This window comes from Petromyzon marinus, chromosome 51, assembly GCF_048934315.1.
Source record: "Petromyzon marinus isolate PM22_M1 ecotype Great Lakes invasive population chromosome 51, UKy_Petmar_22M1.pri1.0, whole genome shotgun sequence".
Classification (NCBI taxonomy): domain Eukaryota; kingdom Metazoa; phylum Chordata; class Hyperoartia; order Petromyzontiformes; family Petromyzontidae; genus Petromyzon; species Petromyzon marinus.
Window position 1 is genome coordinate 10,321,860 of NC_133717.1, and position 20,405 is coordinate 10,342,264.

Here is a 20,405-nt window from a genome sequence, read left to right on the forward strand (position 1 = left end):
TCTCAACGCGCACGGAAAGTTGCACCCCGCGTTTGTTTTTTTTGCTGCCCAGATGTATTTTAATTATCGTCACAACAACCACCACCACCACCACGCCGAAGCTCTCCAAAAAAGATCCCCCGTACAGTCTTAACAGACTGTAGGGGCAAGTGCTGTTGGCGGGCACCTATGAAGGCCGGCACGGTACACGAGGGGGTGGTTGGCCAGCACCACGCCCGACCGCCTTTGTCTCCCCAGTGGTGATGTTTGACACACCGCACCGGGTACTCATTCGAGGCTGAGTCGACCTAGGGGAGGCCCAGTACCGGTTTAGATAATCGTCACCGATGTTGGTTCATAGCGTAGCGCGTTAACCGCTACACTGTCGCTCCCCCTTCTCTCTCCTCGACCCCCCCCCCCCCACACATCCACACACATTCACACATATCCACACATCCACACACATATCCACACACATCCCCACACATATTCACACACATCCACACACATTTACACACATTCACGCATCCACACATATCCACACACATCCCCACATATCCACACATCCCCACACATCCACACACATTTACACACATCCACACATATCCCCACATATCCACACACATCCACACATATCCCCACATATCCACACATATCCACACACAGCCACAGATCCCCACACACATCCACACATCCCCACACACATCCCCACACATTTACACACATATCCACACACATCATCTGACCACCCGCGAACCGCCAACTTCAAGTAGCCGCAGGAATAAAAAAAAAACCCGCCCCCACGTGGAGCGCATGCAGAGCCCCTTGTCCACGTGGCCACTTCTCGCGAGATGCTCGCCCTCGCAACTCTCGCGAGACACTGGCGGCGGCGGCAGGGTGAGAGAGGGGGTGGGGGGGGGTTCCCCTCCCAACTCACGCCCACCTCCCCCATTCGCCCCTCCCCACTCCCCGCCCAGCCCCCGCCCCTCTCCCCAGCCCCTCCCCTCATCAGGCAGCTCGGCCCTCGGCCGCCATAATCGGCTCCGAGGCGGCGGCGGCGGCCCCCCCGGCCCGCCTGACCCGAGCCTCCCTCGGCCTCATCCCCGATCCGACCCCTCGCCCAAGCCCTGCCTCGTCTCGCCCTGCCGTCCCCCCCCCACCCCGTTACCCCCCCCGCCCTACCCCCCGGCTCTTCACCCTGCATCCCCGAGGGTTGTATCCGTACCCCGCGTCTCTCTCAACATAATTCGATTTCTCATCATCATCATCACCGCCGCCGCCGTCGTCGTCGTCTGAATCGGCGGTGCCGCCTCCTCCTCACGGACAGGTGAGCTGAGCGGCCAGGTGATGTGGCGGCATCGATTGGCGACAGTTCTCACGCACGACGGGCCTCGCGGGCCTCAGGTGGGAAAGGTGGAGGCTGATGGAAGTCCCCGGCGGAGCGGTTGTTGAGACGCGGTCGTCACGTCTTGAGGTGCCCAAATTAAGTGTCCGTCGATTGATTAAGAGAGGTGGGGGGGTGGTGGTTGGTGCCGGTAGCGATCTCGTGGTGAGGGTGGTGGTTGTGGTAATGGTGGTGTCTGAGGTTGTTGTTGATGGTCATCTGGTTGTGGTGTTGGTGGTTATGGTGATGGTGTCTGTGGTGGTTGTTCGTGATGTCTGTGGTGGTGTTGGTCACGGTGGTCGGTGGCATCGTTTGGTGGTCATGGTGTCTTTGGTGGTGCCAGTGGTGACTACGGTTGCGGTGATGGTGTTTGTGGTTGTTAGTGATGGTGGTGGTGTCAGCAGTTGTAGTGATGGCATCTGTGATGGTATCCGTAATTGCGATGGTGGAGTTTTAGTGTGGATTGGGTGGCTTAGTGGCCAGCGCGCCTAAGTTCAATTCCCGGTGTCGTAAATTATGCTTATATTTTGTTGTTCATTTTACGCCCAACAACTATGACTGTCGTTGCGACGTGGTGCTGTTGAAGGGTGTTTGTTGGTTCGGATTGTAAGTGTCGGTCGTGAGTTTAAAACTCCTGGCTATTATAGAGCCGAATGTTTGTGTCGTAATGGCATATCGTCAGTAGCAGCTTGTCATCTTCAAGCAGCCATGGCCAATTCGCTACCGAATAAAAAGGACCCTCTCCCAATCAACCGCCGTCTCTCACCAAGCAATAATAATAATCCACCGCGCATAAGCGAATTTCGCGGCTCCATCTCCTCCGTCGGACGCGTTCCGTTCCTTGGTTTGCCTGTCACGTCGTAGTCGTGTCCGATCGTCAGCCGTCGTTCCTCCGAGTCAGTGACGTTCTTGATAGGTGAAATCGTGTCACCCTCTACCCACCTCCGCGGACGTATTCATCCACGTGTTCCTCTATTCTGTCTTTAATGCTGCGTCGCGTTCGTGAATGTAATTGTGCAACTTGTTGCCGCGTCAGTGGGTACGAAGTGTGAGTGTCCGTTGTTTGAACTCGGCTGGTTTTTTTTTGGTCGTGTCGTCTTTCATCGCAACAGCAGCAGCACAACATCGTCGTCGTCACCATCGATATCACCCGATTGATCGTCATCGATATCGTCTTCGATACTGTTGTTGTGGGTTGGGTGTTGGTAAAAAATAAAGCACCACTCGCATTGGTTGCACCGCTACGTGCACGGAAGTCAAACACTGCTGCGTCAAGGATGGACTGGCCACGGTCATGTGAATGTCGAGTTTCCAGCACGGCTAAGGAACGTTTATAGATCTTGTAATGCAAGGTATTTTACGGTTGTATTTGTGTTGTCAATCCACTGATATGTGAAGGCCACATCACACCCCCCGTGTAAGTCGTGGGTGTTGACCATAATGCATCCACGCTGGACATTGCGTGTGTGGTGAATGGGGGGCCAGGCACAGGACTGGTTCAAGATACATCACTCACCACCGATGTCAGCCGTGGCCGGGAATCAAACTTATCTTGCTGGGTCCATACTGCAATGCGCTGACCGCTGTGTCACTGCGCAACCGCTCTAGAATGAGGCGACAATTTAACAATATTTTTTTTTGTATCTTTTAACAACGTTAAGTGAATGTTTAATACTGTTTGGTAGCATCATTAATTTTATATATACAGTATAGTTTATGCCCTGTGCTTTAAAGCACTTGGCTGATTGATTGACAAGCGGCCTGGAACTAAATTACGAAAACATGAATCCTGTCCGCAGCGAGGAAGGTCTGTAATATATATTATGCATCTCACAGGGCATTGTATTGCAAAATATTTATCTGGGAGGCTTCTGCAGTTTAAATTTTATCGTGCTGCCTGTGTGCAAATCACCCGAAATATGCACTATCTGGTCAGGTCTCGGAAACGAAGCAGGCATGAGCCTGCAATGCACAAGCGCCGTGAGTCAACAGAGAGATGGTAGTGTAGCAAAATCCATTGTTGTACATCTGTACCTCCCACCTTCACCAACCGGCAGCAATCAGTGCTGTGAAGTGTCTCAAATAACCCCCCCCCCCCACGGAACCCACACGGTGTGGCGAAGGCCGTCATCCAGCAGCGAATTGACAAAAAGGGGCTGTAACACGTGCATATGTGAAGTGTTGGTGAACACTGTGTCAAGCAAGGCTATGTGGCATTTTCCTCTTACCCCCACCCCAACTCTGTGGTTTGGATCTGTTTTTTTACTTCTCCCTGTTAGTCGTGGTTTGGTTAAGCGGCGTGTTTTGCCCGTCTCCCCCCCCCTCCTCCTCGCTCGTGTTTTGTTTTGCTTGAACTTCTTGACGGGAGGCCGCACGAGACCCATCACAGTGCAGGGGGGGGGGGCGGTGAGGACCCCTCCGACTCAATTCAGGGGTGACTTCCACGACCAGGGCCAGACACAGCGCGCATCTAGGCAAGGTTCAACACTTTTTGCTATTTGTTGTTGTTTGCTTATTTTGGTTCAAAACGATCGAACAGGATTCTGATGAGAATGCGCTCCTCGTGGGAGTTGCTGTTAAAGGCCCCCCCTTGCATCCAGGGCTCTCTGGGAAGCCCCTCTGCCCTTGCGCCCCCCCCCCCCCCCCCCTTTCCTTGGCGTCAACCACTTTTGTTTTGCTTAAAACGCCAACGCTCAGCGCCGGCTTCTGATCCGTGTGCCCGTTCCGCGCGTGTCCGTGCCTTTGTGTGCGCGTTTGCGTCTTTGGGCCCCCGGATTAACGTGCTTGTCGGACTTTTGCCATTGGTCCAATTTTTGGCGAAAACGTGTCGAAGTTTCCATCATCAAATGGTAGGCGGGCGGGGAGGGGGGGTGGCCAATAGCCATGGCGCGATGTGTTTTGGCCGTTTCGTCCAGATGCGAATCCGGGCCCCCTTTGTCTTTGCTTTGTGGACCTGTTTAGTGCCTATCTGCGCGCGCGTTATGTGCATGCGTGCGTGCGCAGTTTGCACATCTTGTGCACAGCCCTGAGTCAGTGTTTGTAGTTTACACCGAATTTAATTACAATACCCAGCAATGGTGGGCCTTTTTACCGCACTTAGTTAACATTTAACATTGGCTTTATAGGGGACTGAATGCGTTTGTAAGCAAACATGTCCAATGCCGTATGGCATTGTCCATTACACTCCCACCTCTGCATTTTCCTTTCACGGTGTCTTAACATTCGTAAAAGTTAACTTTCCCATCGGATCATGATTTTTTTTTGCTGAAGATGTACGCGGAGGGACGGGGCGCCCTGCTCAATGCACAAACTGCCTTTCCGTTGCAGTGGGATTGACACGCTGTCTGACGGCGAGCGCTCTGTGAAGTTATAGGCTCCTCTCTCTGCCTGGCCCCGCGTGCACATAAACGTGTGAAAAACAGGGCTGGCGTAGGCGTTTCTGAACTCTCCACGGTGCATTGAAGCTGCTGGTGAACTTATTGACCCGCGGCAGCCCCAAGGCCAGCGCTCAGTATGCGGAGCGGAGAGAGCACATGGGCTGCCTGCCCACTTGGGTGGTGCGAGACTCTTGGCTGCTCAAATATTTCCTTGCGCCATAAAAACTTTGATGCCTGCTTTGCTGCTCCGCAGAGCTGGAGGGGTGATTAAAGTACCTCGCGTTTATGCCCCAGCTCTGTGCATACACAATATTTAAATGTAAACACAGCGAGTGTACGTGTACGCGTACACAATGCAAATGTGTGTGTGTGTATACCTCTTTTGGCGGCCGAGTAATGGGCACCTGACCAAGAAGTCGTCCGCTGAGGAGATGGAGCAATTACATCAACTCGTATGCGCGAGCGTTAGATGGATTATTAATTCTGAGGATCGCGAGAAATGGCAACGGCTTGGGGGGAGGCCTTCATCCATCAGTGGTTTAATAATAGCTGAAAACCATGCACCTATAGAGGGAGTGGCACTTTTGTAAACCGGTAGAATAGTTTTACGAGTGGATGTGGAGGCGTTGTCATGATTTCGCTGATGTCCACTGCTTGATGCGAAACAACTTGAAGGCTTGCACGAAGTTAAGATCCTTGATATCAGACATCTGTGGTTAACTGCGCCCGCCGCCGTGATGTCTCCGATTTTGTTGGCTTTGCAGATGTTCCAGGCCGTATTGACTGTGTGTGGTTAATGCGCAGTGTGTGCCAGTGTATGTTTGGTTAGGGTTAGGTCTCATGTTGTGCCGCCCCTTCTCCCTCCCGCTGCGTGCCTCTGATTTGCTTCCTTTTTTTTCTAAATCCACCGCCATGTAGAGAATAAACACTCGCACCTGAAGTTGTTTTCTGGGGATTCTTTTTTTTTACTCCCAGTGACCGTGGCAAGTCTCATTTTTTTTAGTTTTTTACTGTGTTCACAATCTGTAAAATAATTCCTCATACCTTGTGGACTTAAGCCGCTCAGTTTCAAATGTCTTTTGGTTTATAATCACTTAAGTGTTCACCCGCAATCCTACTTGAACATCTCAGGACAAAGTGAGTCACTGCTAATCTACTTGGCAATCATTGAGTTTATGGAAAGGTGCCGAGCACAAGTAGCTGTTCCGTGACAGCTTTGAGATCCGTGTATATAAGTTCAGATTGAAATTGAAAGTATTGTGTAAAACAAAAAATATATATAGGTACTCTTCCAATTGTGGAGTAATTACAAAAGCTTCAGAGAATCAATGCTTAACATGGGGCCTGTAAACTAAACTATGAAGTATTTTTTATTTTACCATGTAAGGCCCAGGGACGGAGCCACAGGGGGGGCTGCGGGGGGCTTAGCCCCCCCTGAAATTTTGGGAAAACCGGCTTGCTGCAAAATGCTGGCTGCCACCTTGTGCTGCCCTGCAGGCTGCTTGAGCGGCAGCCTTTCGAACTTATCGAACTTATTAGCCACATCAGCGGCTCCGACCTATTAATAAACTCCGTGTTCAAATCCAATAAAATCTGTTTTATACATTTGTGGCGCCCATTGGAAAACATACACTGGATATCTCAGAATATTGAAATCAGTCCCCCCAAAGTCAAAATCCTGGCTCCGCCCCTGAGGTCCACTGAGCTATATATCTCTTTTTCAGAAGCGACCTGGCTATAAATGATGGCTCATCCAAGTGGCTTATCACGTGGAAATTTTTCGCAGTCAAATATAAAAAAATGCATGTTTCTAAACGTGGAGGGAAAAAACTGGAGGAACCGGAGAAAAATCCACACAAACACAGGGAGAACATGCAAATTTCAAATGTACAGTTTTGAGGTTGGGATTGAACCCACGACCTCCTATATACCAGGCGAGGTAGTTAAGTTCTCGCTGCCGTGACACCCGGACATCTCGTCTAACCCAGACAACTACACCGCGGCTGTGAAAACCTCCTTTGTTGGAGTTTATTATTGTGAAATACTGTACTGTACCGGAAGCAACAACCTCGACAGCGTACATTAGTCAAAATATTTTTTTTAAATCAAAATAATAAAGGAACGTTTACAGCCTGTCGGATCAAAGGCTCTCCATCAGAGGGGGTTGTTTGACCCATACTTCGGGCCGGTAAGTGCGGGTTGATGAAGGGAGACCCATGGCCAGTTCACATATCCGTTGCCACAGTTGTGAATCGAACTCTGTTCACAGAGTTTGTAGCGCAGTATGCTAACCACAACCACTCCATCGTAACTCCAAATTTTAAATGCATGGTGGAGCGGTGTCGCAGTGATTAACGCACTGCGCTATTAACCTGGTGGTCTGACCTCGATTCCCAGCTACAGCTGGTATCAGTGGCGAGTGATATCAGAACTGGCCCTGGGTGTCCCCCTTCACCAATCCGCAAGGACCAACGTGGTTAGGTATTGTCAAACAACCCCTGTGACGCAAACGCTATGGGGAGGACCTCATCCAGCAATGGAATGACAAATGGTGTGTAAATTATTCTTATTTTATTACTCTTAACAATATTTTGAATAATGCACGCTGTCTAGGTTGTTGCTTCTGGTAAAGTACATTATTTAAAAAATAATAAAACCTCAATTTAGCATGCAGCCACTTGGAATCCCAAGTGTCGTCTTCCGGTTTTGGCCATGTGAGAATATCTTCTCTCAGGCTTTTTGCCTTAATTCTACGCTTGAAATAACTACGGTAATTTGTTTTATGCAAGACTTTCAATGCCAATTTAAGCTCACGTACCACATGTACACAGCTCTCAAAGTACTTTACAAAGCAGCAGAATTGGCGCCATGGTGGCGAGGTGTTAAATACCTTGCCTGGTCTACAGGAGATCGTGGGTTCGATCCTGGCTGACGCCTGTATTTTTGGAGTTTGCGTGTTCTCACTGGTCGCGTTAATTTTTCGCCGTGTCCTTCAGCTTTTCCCTCCATATTTAGAAACATGCGTTTCGAGTATTTGGCTGCAATACATGTCCACATGATAAGCCACTTAGTTGAGCTATAATTTGTGGCCAGGCCGCTTCTGAAAAATAGCTATACAACTCGGTGGGCCTTACCTCATGAATAAAAAAAAAATAGTTTTTAAAAATAGTTTAATGTTTTCCCGCCATCACTCTGGCTCACGGAGAAAGAGTTCTCTGAGCCCCTGTGACATTTACGAGTCTTGGATTGGGTGGCAGAGCTGGGCACTGAGCGCTGGCCGGCATACGTGTGACCCTGCGGGGGTACCTGCGGTGCGCCGTGCCGGCACCGTCAGCTGTGACGCGCTGGCCGACTGCCAAGGCCCTCTGCGCCTCTGCAGCGCAGCGGGTCCGGCCAGCCGCGTGCTTCCCTCGCTTTAATTGCCGCCTCTCTCTCACTCGCCACTTTGTCAGCTCGTGCCGAAAGCCGTAATCCGTGACCGCGTGTATCATCCGGACTCGCTTGTAGGTCAAGCGTATTAATAGAACATCCCCCGCTGCACACGACCAAAATGCCGCGAAACAATACAATTTGGACCTGCGAGCTGCTTTTCCATGGTGTGTTTGATGCGCCGCCATGGCAAATATTTTAGAATATGGAAAGCCTTACCTTGGTGTCTTTTTTTTCCCTCTCATAAAAACTCAACAAAATCAGTTTTCCATTACTTCTACTCCGTGAAATTCGGAATATAATTAATTTGACGCGTGCATTTTTTGTGCATTTTCTAGAACCCAGCTCACGAGGCTTTTACCGATGTTTTTAGCAACCAAACCAAATAATTGTGCAGTGTGTCAAATTTCAAAGGCTTATCTTACTGTCTCCCTGTAATCTTGAAAATTACTTTTCGTTGGCAGCAAGCCTCCGTTTCCAGGTTTTGCCGCAAACGCAAGGAGGAGGGTTGCCTTTCACGTTGTTTAAATTCCCTGGATCGTGCACAAACTTTTAAGCGCTTGCCCCCCAGTATGTCCACCAGATTTAATCTCGCTCTGCCTCCAAACCGTAGGGCTCAGGCACACCTTTTAATGTTAATAAAATTCGTACTTTATTTTGTTTTACTATTGTATTATTTTGCAGTCGCTTATGCCACGGTATGTTATGCTTTAATTTTTCCATAACTTTTTTTTATTTTAAAAAGGAACAAAGTTATGAAAATAACCTTGCCCCATAATGAGTTGAGTGAGATATGAAAGGATTATGGATGCTCTCACGATGCAATGGGTTCCACACTGTTTCTTGCAACCTAAGAGTTCTCCAGTGCATTGAATCTCTCGGTTGTGTCTGTTGGGACAGTGGTGCAATCTTCGTAAATTCCCCCCCCCCATCTTTGTTCACCTAACAGTATGCAGTAAATAAGTACGACAACAGTTAGTTGATCGGCAGGGCGTGCGTGGTGAGTTTAAAGTGTGGGTATTACCCACCTCTTCCGAAATGTTTGGTTGGAGTGGAAGAGTAGGCTGAGTTTCCTCTTGTAGAGATCCCTCTAGTTGAGACTTTTTCTATTTGAGGCTTTTCTGCCAGCAGTGCCAAGAGCAAGCATTCTCCAGGATTCGATACCTTTACCTTTAAGATGAAAAAACTAGCCTTCACTCAAATGTCACAAAGGAGGATCTCTTTAAACGTGGTGTTTTTCATCCTTGAAGAAATGCATTTTGTCAATAATTAGTACTAACACTTATTATTCTGATTATGATAATTAAATGTAACGTTTCCCATGGAACAAACCCTTTGACCTGATTGTTACAAGGATAAATACAAAACAGAGCCAGATATATTTTACTTTTGCCCATGGGTGGACAATTGTACGATTTGGATTTCTCCAATTTTTGCTTTAAAAAACAAAAAAAACTTACGTGGAATGAATTACAGTTTTTTTACGCAATTTCATATTGTTATTTATGAAGAAATTAGATCCGTAACCGATTTCCATTCGTACTTTTAGGTTTTATTATGTGGTGCAATAACCTGTAGGTTATAAAAGTTTATGGTCTGGAAATTCTTATTGCAAGGACTGTTAAAAGAACACACTTTTCTTTAGCACGAAGCAGAGTTTGCCTGCCTGCCCTGTTAAACTATTTTTTTCCCCTCCGAGTTATATTCCAGTTATGCTACTGGCGTGATGTCATTAGACAAAGAAATCTCTGTTTGGAACTCTAGCAGCAAGCAGTGCACCATCCTGTGTTGGAGAATAGCCCCAGGAGATGATGTCACAAAACTACTTCTGAAGTCAATTCACCTGGTATTTTCATCAACACTAAAGGCGCACCTTATTATATTTGGCCTGAAAAGCATGTTCATTGCACGTCATTCAGATATTAAATAAGCGGAAGTAAATGAAAACCCAAATTCATTTTATGCGTGTTTGGTGTTTTCATTGGTCACTTGCTTGAGACCACCAATTTGCTGTTTCGAGTATTGCCTGCCAATCAAACCAAAATTACATATTTAATCCGGTGTGTTTTTTTCGTGCAATCATTTGTGACCAGGCTGACACCATCAGTGGTTTCATCGCAGGTGGCTGAAACCTGGATTCTAACCCGGGTATCTCGGCAATGCCAGTTCAGCACTCTGAGCCCATCCCCTTGGCAACTTCACAATGGACATTGATGTGTGTATGGATGTTGAACGTCTTTCGCACCGTACGTAGCCAACCGTGCTAATGGGGGGTGCGGGGGAAGGACAAACTTACACAAAAAGCAGTTTTCAAGAAATGAGTTTTCAATCTTGATTTAAAAGTGCATAGCTTCAGTGGCTTCATAATATCAGAAGGAAGAACGTTCCAGACGGCCGCAGAAGCGCATCCAAAACCGCACGATGCAGTGATTATCAAACCCGTAAGACCTCGAAGTGTGGAGGTAGCCCTTTTTGCCCAGTAGCTTGTGGCTGGCTGTAGTCAGGCCAGTGAGTTGCTTTGCGCGCCATCCCTTTGAGGCCGAGCGGTGTCTGGAATAGCACGTTTGTTACCGTGAGATGTCGCCACACGCTACCGCTGCTGCTGCCGCTGCTGCTGCGGTGGTAATGGCACGGGCATATCAAAGTGTGGTCGCGGTGCAGGAGCGGATGAAAATTACCCTTCCCTCCCATGAATCACGTCCTAATGTTGTTTAAAATAATTTTAACATTTCCTGCCCACGCATCGGCCCCTGTCTGAGTTGGGGAGTTCTGATGCCTCCGTCTGTCTGTGTTTACATTTAGTCATCCGTACAGTGTGCGCAGGCTTGTTTTGTAAGCAGCAAAACGGCAATGTTCAACAAAAAAAGAAGTTGTCAGGAGCCACAAGTCTGTATTCACGTGGCTTCGAGACAAAGTTAATGGGCCACACGTAGTCATTGGAAAACAGGTAGTGCTTGTAAACACAACAGTTTAAGACACTGCTGCTACTTTCACCTATGGCTCATTCACTCAGAATGCACCTGGATTTCATCAGATGTTTTAAACAAGGTTGAGCGGGGGGGGGGCAGTGCTTGTTTGGGCGATTACAATATACAAGTTGTCAAAGGACTGTGGGGCTATTTCATGGGCAATAGAGGGCAGTGCGGCAGCATCGCTTGCTGTGCTGTATGTCTCCATTCCCACATCTATGCACCCCATCTTTACCAACCCACTTTGGTCAGATAACCCTCCACTACCGCTGTGACGTGGGGTAGCCCTGATTCAGCAGTATATTGATAAAATAGCTGTCCCTTTACAATGTCACTCTCCACCTTTGACAACCTTGCACATCGACGCTGTGTAAAATAAGCTGTGGGCCTGACCTCATACAACATTAATTCCAAAATTAATTGAGTTAAATGTACAAAAAAAGGCCGACCATTGGAATCGGCTAATTTGGTTAATATCATGTCTCGAACTTTCATCTTTTTTATTTTTTTGTTTTATTTGTGGTAATTTGAAGGATAGATAGATATGCATTGAACATAAGTATGAAGCAGGATTTGTTTTAATGGGCAGGCTTTAAATAGCGCAAGAGTAATTGTGTATTCCTTTGCAAATTAATGCATGCATGCTTTGTATAAAAGTGGCCCATTGTGCAGCATGTGCAAGTTGCGGTACAATCAAGTCCTTGTGGATGTGTGGTGTGGTTGGCATTGCCATAGGGTCGTGTATTGGTTGCTTTTGGCAGCATCGATTTTCAAACAAAAGAATTGCCGCGGTCCGCCTGGGTCCAAGGAGAGAGAGAGAGTTTGTGCCCAGAGTCATCACGTCCAATCGTGATTATTGTTCAACAAATAATAAAGCCGCTATTGATTCTCACGAAAGCTGGGCAGAATTTATAATGAGCGGTACAATTCGTGCCCTGGGTTTTTGGTTTCTGCCGAGCTGGGTTTTGCCTCTCGGGTGATGCCGCTTCACCGAGCACCAGCCTGCAGCCAGCTGTCTGCACGGCCCGATTATGCTGTAGCCACGAGTCGCATGCTCCTGGAGTCGAGTGTTTTAACTAAAAGGGCATGAGAACTCCTTGAACAGAATCAATTTTGCACATTGTGTTGTGCATAATGCTGAGTTGATCACAACGATCGTTTGACCATACTTCGCAATGCAGGCCAGTGGGGGTTGGTGAATGCATGGAGGAGCATATATGCGGGAGCGTATAAGTAGACGCTAATTTAATCTTTACGCAGTGCGTACTGCTACCCACCAACCTCCCAGCCCTAATGTCATCCCGTGTGTGCATGGCGATCACCCATTCAAGCACTAATCCAGGCTCAAACCTGCTTGGTTTCCAAGACCTGACAAGCGTGGGCGTATTCTTGGTGATTTGGTCATCGGCTGTGCACATCGCTGGCAATACAATCAGTGATACTATTGTTGTTGATGCTGTAGCACGGTGGTCTGGTGGTCACCACATGCTTCTATGGGTTCTGGGTTCACAGCCTGCTCCAAATTTAACCTTGGCCTGCTCTTAATGTTCTGGGGGGGGAGTGGTGGTGGTGTGGGGGGTGGCGGAGTATTAGCTAGCAAAGTTATCAAACCACCTGCACTTTCTTTTGTGTGCGCGCACACGTGCAGCAAGAACAAAAATGCCCACTCGTGTAAAGTACACGTACGCTCTAGACACACACACACAAACCCCTCGCACTCGTCCATTCGTAGCGTGTGCTGCATCTCCCTGACTCACCTGGGGAGAAATCTTGAAAAGAAATGGGAAGCGCAAAACAAAAACTAAAACCTCCACACGCGCTTCACGTGCGCAGCCAGCACCAGTCGCACCGCCACTGCCTTTTTATGGGTCGTCGTAAAGTGCTTTTCTCTGCCAGCTGCACTCTTAGGGCTTAACTAAAGCAACTCCTTTTCCGCATTTGTAAAACATTAGGCTGTTTTTTTTATAGCACTTAAAACAGTTGTTTTTGTATTGTGTGTTTTTTTTACATGTGGCTAACTGGTTGTGGTGACCTTATGTAATAGCGCACTGTATGGACGTGTTCCTGTTTTCTGCAATGCCAGTCCACGTGTGTTTGAGTGCACCCAAGTCCGTACCTAGCGTCATTGTTTTAGTCATCATATACAATCATCTATCTGATGGGTGTTGTTATCACGCTGTAGAAATCGCTTTATAGCCCCCCCCCCCACCTTGTTGGAAAGCACACGTGTAATACCAGCGACTTGTTATTTATTACCGGAATATCACCGCGGACTTTTCAAAGGCAAGCCTGTTTAAAAAAAAATCAAAGGAATCTGATCGTCTTCCGCAACACAAAGCAGCGCGGTTTGTTCGCGTCGATAGCATCGCAACGAGGTACATTGGAGTCTGGAAAAAAAATATATATACGCGGCACGAAGATCGCAGATAATACTTTCTCTAAAGATTTATGGCTCTTGTTTTTGTTGTTGTTGTTGCGAATTCCTTCTCTTCGCCGAAACGCGCCGCATATGCTCCTGCGATTGCACGTAACGCAGACGAACACCACCACTGCAGTGCACGTCGCGAACGGCACTTTTGCCGCGCACCAAATACTCGCGGCAGTTGTTTTGGTTTGGAGATTCGGCTGGGCCCCTTTTTAAATGTGTGGGGGGGGTAGGGGAGGTAGGGAACTACACACGAGAGGGGGGCCGGGTTTGTCTGCAAGCAGGCCGCGGCTCTCCGCTAATTCTTCTTCTTCCTCTTTTTGACTCCTTTTTTTTTACAATTCCGAGAATGGCGAGCCGCCTGTGTGCGTGCGGGCTGGCGTGCTGGCTGGCGCTCGCGAGGAGGAGGAGAGTTGGCACCACGCGGCTTTTGCTGAAGGCTATTTCCTTTTGCCCTGGGATATTTTTAGCCACACACATTCCTCAAGCGTGGATTTGCCCCCCCCCCCCCCGCCATACCCCCCCCCCCCCCTCTGCGCGCTGGCTACTGCCGAGAGAGATGACCCCCCCCCGTCCTGATCGAATCAATCCACCCCCGTGCCCCCCGGGGGGGGGGGGGGATGTGTGGTTGCGTTTAGTCGACACCAGTTCGATCGCCCCACCGAAGGTTAACGCCGACGAACGAACGACCGCGCGGAATGCAGAGCGCGGCCAATGTCACGGTGCCCGATAGGTGGCAGAGGCCGGTCGGTTGGGCTCTTAGGCGTTCTGGGCGGACGAACCGCGCACGGTGCACCCCCCCGTGGTGAATGGAACATTCCAATAGCAGCCGATATCTGACCCTGCCTCCCCCAGCCCAGCGCTCTCACCCCTTCACCTGCAGCGTGGTTATTTTCTCTGCCACTGGCACTAAAGGGCTTGTGTGTGTGTGCGCACGTGTGTAAGTGTGCGGTATTGCATCACGGCTTGCATGGCGGTTTGCAGAAGGAGCCGGTGCAACCTCGTCATGTGTTCATTTAATCCCAAACAAATCGGAGCATTCAGTGCATGAATAGCTTCGCTTGGTACTCCCACGAATACTACTCGTGTTACCGTTCGCATGCTGCTACCACTGCCACAACTGAGAGCGCCGCCCTTATTACTGCCACTTATAATTGAGCTCTCAAGAAAAATTAAAAGTTAACTAGCTTAACGTTGAATTTATAATTATCCAAATTGAACTTCAAAATGTGCTATTTTTAAATAGGATAAACTGTCGGCTTCAGCCGGCCCCCTGCTCAGCGTGCTGACACGTGCAGCCTTTCATCTTGGGGTTGCTAAAAGCTGAATTAACGCTACCGCGGGGGCCGTGACGGCTGGTGGCGGCCTGGGGAAGGCCTTCATCCAGCAGTGGATCGATCACGGCCGATAATTATTTTTCGGTTCGATAAAATGTAAAGCCAGTCAGCAGATGCTCTCGCCCGACCAAGGAAAGTGGTGGGGGGGGGGGGGGCGGGTGGTGGTTCAGCGAGCCTCAGAGCACGGTGAGAGAGGAGGTTAAATGCCACCCTGGCCGAAGCGCAAGCAGGCCGGGCGCATCCACTGATTGCGAGGCGTGGTGGCAGCGGGATCCTGACCCACTTGCCATTGGCTGCATGGCGACATAGTGGGCAGAGCCACCACGGGGCAGCGTGTGACGCGTCACCGGATGAGGCCGTCAATTCTGTCTTAACTTTGGGGCTGAGCTCGCGAACTCCCGCGATGTGAAGAGTGGGTGGACGGACACCCAGACTGGAGCGTTAAAGGGCACGCCGTTTAAGTGTTGTTGCGCCGTGTTGTAAAATCCGATTCTTGAGAGGAGGCAGCAGCGATTTTTTCAACACTCGTCAGACTCTTATTGTCCCATTACATAATAAAGTCCTTACACGGGCATGTTAATCTAAGTAGACACAATGGTTGCCAGCCTCTGCCACCTATCTTCCACGAGAGCCCTCAAACCACGATTCACTTCTCCTCAGCACTCGACCGGAGAGTGCAGCGGAAGCAAGTCGTGTTGACACTGCAGCACTTTTGCGAGCTCAACAGGACTGGCCAGTCTGGCCAGTAGGCGCCCCACGCAGTTACTTAAATGTTTTGAGTGCGGAATCCCTCCCGCCGGGTCACAATCGCGCAGAATGCGGCGGTGCTCATGTCGGGGGGGGAGGGGGGGCGCAGACGGGTCTGTCTGGGAGAGCCAGTCGGTCGGACACATGCCGAAACAATGGAAGGTATTATCTTGCCAGGCCCTGTCAGGACCCCCCCCCCTCCTCCTCCTCTTTGCTTATCAGAGGACTTCCTCGCAGGGTCAGAGGCCGCCTGTCCTGCGCAATATCAGGGGGGTGCCGAGGCTGATGGGTGCTGGGAAATGTGGTTGCCACGCGGAGGAAGGGAAATTGCACAGCTCTTGTGAAACGGGACGTTGCGATAAATGGGCAGGGAGCAAGGGGGTTGAGAGTCTGGGATGGCGAAGGGGGGGCAGCTGCTCTGCCCGTGATGGGCAGGGCTTTGGATGTACAACGCAAGTTTTGTCTTTCTTGTCGTTTGTACCTGTCATCGTGTTTTACTTTGGGCTTTTTGGGGGGTGGTGGTGGGGGTGGGGGTGGGGAGGAATTTTACGAAAGCGGGGGTTTCTGCAGAGGGCAAAAAGACCCTGAAGTGGTCTCACCTGAGCTTCACCGTGTTGGACAAACCCCTTCTCACAGCCACTTCCTGGAACAAAAAAATGTGCCACGACTGCGTACGTGTTTGCGGATGCGCTGCGTAACTCCTCGAATGTGCCTTCAAAGTCGTGCCGCACATTGTTCGGGCATGATCCGCAAGGTTTTTCTCCATGGGGCGGGAGCCTTTCTTGACGCATTGTTTTCGGCTTGATGTTCCGACGTTTCGCCAGCACGCTGGGTGCTTCAGCAAATCAAGAGACGCTTCCAGTCGGTGGGAGCGAAACGATGAACCTGATGCCAAAAAGTATTATGCAAGTTGCCTTGGTGGATTATGGTTACTTGTAAATCGGCTTCTGAATGGAGGCATCGCAACCTCGTGCAGGTTGCAGGGATTATTTTACCATTTCACCACGCTGGTCAGTGCTGGTCGGTGAAGGCAGCGAGTGTAGAGATGTCAGAACATAGTTCAGTACAAAATTTGATTTAGCTGTACTGCCCTCTGTTGACAACGTAAATAAATTAACAATGGCGAGTTTATTTGAGTAGTAAATGTTGAATAAACACGCGCGTGTAATAGACACGCGGTACTTATCTGTTATGTATGACCCATAATCTCCTAAGAGGCCATAATGCATTTTGCACATGATTACTGTACTGCACCGATCAGATCCCCAAGATGAGATTGTAATTCTCTCGCCCATAACACAACCGAGCAGCATTTTGTTTAATTGACTGCGGCTGCTGATGAGACTCAGAAAGTCAAAACCAATCGATCAAGCGTTTGCCCACTAAAATAAATGCTGCTGGAAAACATCAGACCCAACATACTCGTATGCGCTGGTGTACTAAATTGTCACGTTTTATTTTGTCGTGAAATATTCCCCTGCCTGATTATTTATTTAATATTTTGCTTTGCAGAAGCTGGCGTCCCCAAAGGGGGGGACCACTGTTCCCATAAATTAGGAGAAATGCTGCGTCAGACCATTTCTGGACCTTCATCCATGGTGGCGGCACGTTGACCTGTTTTAGGGCGTCCGATTAGGGCATTGCTTGAGTTATTGTTAGATAGGTAAACTGCATGACCCAGCTAAGTGCCAGTTGGTGCCAGATGTTTTATGTTTTTTTTAAAAGGTGAGATACGGCGGACGGTCGGGCGTGTGGGAGCGTGGGAGACGTGCAGGTGGCTGTGGGAGGTTGGGGGGGACGTAAGTGTATGTAAGTGAGGGGGGAGTGTGGGGTGCGTAGGTGGGTAACCTTTGGGGGGGCGTGTGGGAGCGTGGGAAACGTGCAGGTGGCTGTGGGAGGTTGGGGGGGGCACATAAGTATGTATAAGTGGGGGGGGGGGCATGAGGGGGTGGGGTGGTGCGTGGGTGGGTCACCTTTGGGAGGGGCGTGGAGCTGGGAGTTGTCATCCATGGTGGGGGGGAGGTCATCTGATAAGTCCATTCACTTGTGTATTCTTAAAATGTTAAATGTGCCCACTTTTCTATATTTTTCAAAAACATCTGCATTTATAATTTCCGAGCAGTGTTATTCTCATAGCCGATTGAAACCGAAGCAAAGCGCGACCGCACGTGCGTTCGTTGGGGTGGAAAGATTGCATTGTTATCGTCTCACGGTGGCGAGATGTTAACTACCTCGCCTGCTACGCAGAGGTCGTGGGTTCGATTCTGACCCTGACGCCTGTATATTTGGAGTGTGCATGTTCTCGCCGTGATCACGTGGATTTTTCTCCGGGTCCTCCGGTTTGTCCCTCCACATTTAGAAACATGCGTTTTGAATATTTGGCTATTGTAACTTTCCACTTGATAAGCCACTTTGTTGGGCTATTAATTGTGGCCAGGTCGCTTTTGACAAAGAGCTACATAGGCCCAGTGGGCCTTACCTGGTTAAAATAAAGAATGTTTAGTTTTAGCTTGAGATCGCTCCCTGTAAGAGAAATCATCAGGGTTGGGGAACACAACTCTAACCTTGGAGTAATAACGGCACAGATCATCACGCCTGCGTTACGTTGTGCACTGTGCCGTTCATATAAACTGGAGGCGGCGGCAGCAGTAAGCCTTCGGCGGGAGAAATTTATATGAGGGGGTAGGGGAGAGGGGGTAACTTCTGATCTCGACAGACCCCTTAAATCTTCCTCTTTTTTTTTAGTTTGCAAGACCCCGGGGACCGTGTTTAAGCCTCGTCAGAAGTTCAGTTTCAAGTGAAATTGGCTTCAGCATTTCTTCTCAGAATACTTCCAACTGCCAGAGGTGGATGCTAACAGTTGTTACGGCGTTGGCTTTTGGCGTATAGTAATTTCAAACGTGCAGGAGAATTAACGCTTGGATAAAGGGGGGGGGGGGGGGGGGTGAAGTGGCAGCGGTACAGGGGTTAGAGAGCACCGAGTTATGAATCTGGCAATCGGAGTTCGATTACTGTGCATGGCTACCATCAGTAGGGAGCTATATATAAACCGGTTTTGGGCCATCTTTCCTTCACCAACAACACACGCTGACCACTGTGGTGAAGTACAACTCCCTCAAAACGACACGGTGTGAGGAGATCTTCATCCAGCAGTGGATTGACGTGGCTTTAAATTGTTATGCAATTAAATTGAATTCAAATGGATAGGTGCGTTGAATCACACGCACAGGATTTATTTCCAACATATGCAAATTCCATGGTAGTTATACATTATGCGACTACAGGTAGTCCCCGACTTACAATGGTCCCCGACTTACGATATTTCGATCTTACGATGGCGATAGCGATATGACAAAATTGTAACATATTTTTAATTTCGCGCGGCAGGCAAACGCAGCAGCGTACGAGGTACGATACTGTAACTTTATCATCGCCATCCTCTTCCGGCAACTAAGTTAATGTAGCTATCAACAACCTAACATCGTTCAAGTATGCAGACGACGGACAGAATCTTGGTGAGTACAGTAGAATGATACGTTACAATACGTTCAATGCATGTATGATACATAGCTTTAGCGATTTCATTTTAGGGTTACCACGATACGATACATACGTTCAATGCATGTTAAAAGTTTTTATAGCAGATAGGATTGTTTCCTGAAAAAACTTTCTATGAAATTGCAGTTCATATAGGTAGGCTAAGAATTTACCTTGTTTTTTACTTTACATTTTACTGAGCAATACAGTATTGTAATTAATAAATACATACAGTATATAGTTTATACAGTACGGTACTATAAATTGCTCGGTTTTGCTAAATTATCACCATTCTTTAAGACTCCTGGGTAGGCTAAGGCCATTTTTCGACTTGGGATATCTTGACTTACGATATTTTCGACTTAACGACATTTTCAACTTACGATGGGGTCGTCGTAACGCATCTCCATTATAAGTTGGGGACTACCTGTACGTACGGTGCGAAACAACTTTAACGTACATATGTTTAAACAAATGGACTGGAATCTTGAAGTAATACAAATGAGATTAAAAGTTAAAACGAAAGTAATTCGGTGAGAACCCTCTCACCTGAAGACGATTGCCTGTGTTGCAATCGAAACGTCGTGACCTAGTATTATTTGATCTACGTGACTTTACCGAAAGACCCAAAGAGTGTGAATTCCTGCAGCCGCGAAAGCTTTAAATCGAACATAATTGGGTCTTGAATTTTTCTATGACTAATACGTGCCTATGACCAAAGCACATGGAAGGCTCGCTCAATCTTATCAGATCTCAGATGCTGAGCAGCAGTTGAGCCTGCTCACGTGGGATGTGACCACCGTGCAAAATCGGGTTATTGCAGGCTGCGGGGCTATGGTGGGTAGCAGAGGGCAGTGCACCCAAAGACATCCATCTTACTTGAGTTCCTCGCTCAAAAAGTCGATGTTACCATCTCCACTAACCCACACTGAACAGCATGGTGTAAAGTATCGTTGTATTGACTCTTGTAACGGTAAGCTTTTATTTCCTTCCGATATTAGGATTGAAAACCAATTTCTTTAAAACTGCTTTTTACACGCTTTTTATTAACTCACTGTCTGTTGTTGTATCCTCAAATCTTGTAACTAAATTTTAACCCACTTCCCAATGTGGTATCGACTGCAAACTTTGTATACCTGTGTCATACTCATGACAATACTATATTCTATCATAAGAAATAAAAATATATATTTTTCAACATTCTTTTTTATATGTTATGTT

General features: G+C 48.4%; 1 protein-coding gene across 3 annotated transcripts in view; it reads left to right on the top strand.

Annotated features, from left to right (window-relative positions):
- The first annotated feature begins 975 nt into the window (after positions 1-975).
- TAB2 (TGF-beta activated kinase 1 (MAP3K7) binding protein 2) overlaps positions 976-20,405 on the top strand; it is a 62,942-nt gene continuing 43,512 nt past the window's right edge. The window contains exon 1 of one of the 3 annotated variants that reach the window (XM_076074973.1): positions 976-1,306. The gene's annotated coding sequence lies outside the window, so the exon portion shown is untranslated. Of the gene's footprint in view, positions 1,307-1,332; positions 1,454-20,405 lie in introns of those variants that run through there. The other 2 variants (XM_032973561.2, XM_076074974.1) reach the window with 2 other exon arrangements.